Source organism: Peromyscus leucopus, chromosome 3, assembly GCF_004664715.2.
Source record: "Peromyscus leucopus breed LL Stock chromosome 3, UCI_PerLeu_2.1, whole genome shotgun sequence".
Taxonomy (NCBI): Eukaryota; Metazoa; Chordata; class Mammalia; order Rodentia; family Cricetidae; genus Peromyscus; species Peromyscus leucopus.
In genome coordinates this window covers 54952308-54955845 of record NC_051065.1, presented here as the reverse complement: position 1 = coordinate 54955845, position 3538 = coordinate 54952308, and the positions used below count along the sequence as shown (strand labels likewise).

Sequence of the window (3538 nt, the reverse complement as noted above, 5' to 3'; positions counted from 1 at the left end):
TTGCAATTCTTTCAGAGAGACGTCGGGTAGGTCTGTGTCAGGATTTCTCTTTTTCACATGAAGAACCTGGTAAGTAGTACAAGTGGTAGCCATGATTGGTCTACATTGAAAGATCAAGTAACTCACTCCATCTGCTTCTGGAGTCTGCAGACACTGGGGCAGTCAGTGTGAGTTTCAAGCATGTCTCCAGGAGGCAAGCTTCTCTTGACTCTCCTACACAAACATGGTAGCCTATAGGTTAGTGAGCACACAGAGCTGTAGCGGCAGGTCAAAGGTGGAAGCAAGGGTTGGCGGCCACTTTGCAAAGGCTGTAGTCATTGCTTTGCTTGTTGAGACGACATACTCGAACACAGTTGGAAGTGCAGCCCATCACTTCCGGGAAGATACTGAGGCAGGAGTGTGAAGAAGAAGGTCACATGGCATCTGTGGGCAGGAGGCAGGGAGAGGCAAACACTGGTGCTCAGCTTGCTTTCTCCTTTTTATCCCATTTGAGACCCCACTCCTTTGATGGTACAAATTCAGGGTAAGCCTTCTGTCTTCAATTAAATCTTCTGAAACCACTCTCATAGACATAGCCAGAGGTTGTTTCACTGGTGGTTTCAAATCTGATAACAAAGATTAGTAACAAAGAATAGTAACCATCACAAAGGCCCTGAGACCCTGAGTTGGACCACAGCTGGATACAGAGGGCATGTGCAAGTGAGGGAACAGGGATGATTTTAATGGAAGTTCTGCTCACAAAAGTATTGGAAGCATTAGGATAAACCAGCAAGGGATGGTGGGATTGGAAAGTATCCATGACAGCGAGAGTTACCAGCTTAGGCTCAAAGCAGCAAGAGCAGGTGATAGTTACAGAAAGCCTGAGGGAGGGAAGGAGGAAGGGAGAGAGGATGAGAGTGGGGGGAGAGCACTTATGAAAGGGCCTCCCAGAGGGCGTCTGCTGCCTGTAGATAACGCAACAGTCATAACCGGGCCATAGCCATGCCACAGAGGCATTAGAGAATCAATCCCCAGGTGACTTTCTTCCCACCCTCTGGTCTTCTATTAGTGCCATAAGAAAGAATAAAATAATTTGCTATCAAGAGTGGCCCCATACCTCGACTGGGCAACACAGTAGAGCTGGCCCTGATGGTGTAGGTGTGGATGAACAGACCCTGAGGATGTGAAAGCAGAAGAACTGGCCCCGCCCCTTGCTCATTGCTGCAAAGGGTGAACTAGCCAGGGCAATGCTGGAGAGCTCACCCTGGTGGAGAAGACAGGGGAGAGCTGGTGGGCTGGCCAACCCTGCAACTACCCAGGCCCAGAACCAGGGTTAAGCATTGGCCCACCCCAACATCCATCCCATCTGTGATCTTCTGAAGCACAGATTGGGGGTTAGGTCCTAGAAACCCAAGGCTACACAGGACAGCAACGAGATGTCCAGGGTGAGTCCCAGTGAGGGCTCAGTGCCTACTCTATGGTAGTGTAGCAGAGACCAGGGGCCTTGAACCAAACAATGATTCTTTGCAATGAACGTCTGCATGTAAAGATGTATGGATAAAGGGGCTTACTGAGTGACTCACTGTGTCACACTGCAGCTTCCATGATGAGATCCCCCCCTTTTTTTTCCTTTTTCCTTTTTTATCTTAATTTTTTTTGGGGGGGTTGTAGGGGCAGAGGGCAGATTCAATGGGAGGGGAGATGGGTAGGATTGGGATGCATGATGTGAAAGACACAAAAAATAACCAAGAAAAAAAAAAAGGAGAAAGTTAAAAAAGTGTTTGCCATCCTCGCCCACTACAATAATTTTCATTCTTAATTTAGAGGGTTCAGTATTGTTCCTAGAATCTTCCATGAACATACAGTATCCCAACACCCATAGATTTCCTCCTGTAATATTGCCATCAGCACCTCCCACATACAAAATATGTACGGCACCATATTCTAAGTCTCTGAAATTCATTACATACGATGTTCCAGGTTTCATCTTTTCCACAAGTCTAATGTGGACACAAAAGAAAAAAATCAAGCAGTGTTTATTATGCAGTTCCAATAGATGTTTGTGTGATCTTGAATTAGAGCTAGTCTCCATGGTTATTCCAACTGCCCAGGTTAAACAAAAAAGCAACAACCTTTCTAGAAATTTTGTTCGTTAAACACCAAACAAAGCACTGATGATTCATGTTACAATCTAAAAACATTTTTAAACGACACATACTTTACATACCATCCCTTTTATAAAGTCATTTGATTATCTGGGAGGAAATAACTGAAGTAGTTCTTTCAATGTATTTACAACCTCTGTAGAACTCCACACCCAGAGAAGAGGGTGAAGTAAGGATGTCTCAGTCACTAGGAATCTGTGAACGCTAAGATGAGAAACGGACTCACGCTTTTCCCATTTCCCGTGGACACAAAGCTTACCGTGGCATGAAGGTTCCGATCTCTGGGGTGGCTTCAACGAATTTCACATAGATTTGTTTCATTTCCATTTGCTTCTTCTCCAGCTTCTTTTGTTCTCTCTTCAAAGCAGCTTCCCCCAGCCTCCCCTGCGCCTCAGGATCTTCTCCTTCATGATCCACTCTTTCTTGGCTCCTTCCTTCTTCCCTTGCTGAGGCTCTGCAGCCTCCTGACCCTGCGCTTGTGTCAGCTCCACGTTCTCCTCCACTCCTGCCCAGTTCTCGTCTGCATTTTGTTTACCTTCTCTGCTGAGTGGAAACGTTTTTGGCTTTATCCATAGGACGCGTCCCCATGTTCACCAGGGCAGCAAAGCTTCCGTGACTTTGAGTAAGTGTTACCTGAGCCAGGCACATTAAATGTAAGCAGTAGTGCCCTCTTCATGTCAGGGAGTTTTAAAGGTCACCTTCCTCTTTGCATAATCTTTGAACCATGGATGGATTCAATCTTGTCAGCATAGTGTATAAGGAAGTGAATCATCTTCGTACCCATCGTTCCCTCTGTGACTTCTGCTTCTGACAGGATAGCTAAAGAGTCTGGCAGTCCATACTTTGCTCCAGACTTAGGTTTATCATTACAAAACTAACCACATCCTGCATCTCTTCCTGTAGTTTCACCAAAGCTTTATGAGTGCCAACAGCAAACACACATGTACCCCTGTGCTCATCACCCATGATTATTTTAATCCCAATGATGTAGTTCATGATATAGGCAAGCAGACCAGTTAACATCAAAATTTCTAGATAATAACTCTTCCGACAGTTCTAGAGGTGTGCGAGAATATCAACACTTGTTATTGGGTCTTTATTTTTGCTAGAGGAAGTATATGATTTGTCTTCCCAACCCTCAAGTTCTTCCTCACCCCATGGCTCACTCTTAGTATCTCCATCTTCAAAGTCTCCTCCTTGGTTTTTATCCTGCCCTTCTAACTCCACAGTGTTCTTGTCTTCATCGTCTTCAGTGATTATCACTTGCTAAGGAGATTCCCTAACAGAATCTTCCATACCACCCTCAAACTCAGCAAAGTCATCATACTCTACTATTTCTTCCCCATCCTTGAAATCATGAAACCTGGCCGCAGGAGACACGACTAAACACAACG

The 3538-nt window shown here is 45.3% G+C and overlaps 1 pseudogene; it reads right to left on the bottom strand.

Annotated features, from left to right (window-relative positions):
- Positions 1–268: 268 nt before the first annotated feature.
- Positions 269–3140, bottom strand: LOC114691051 (annotated as a pseudogene).
- Positions 3141–3538: the final 398 nt, after the last annotated feature.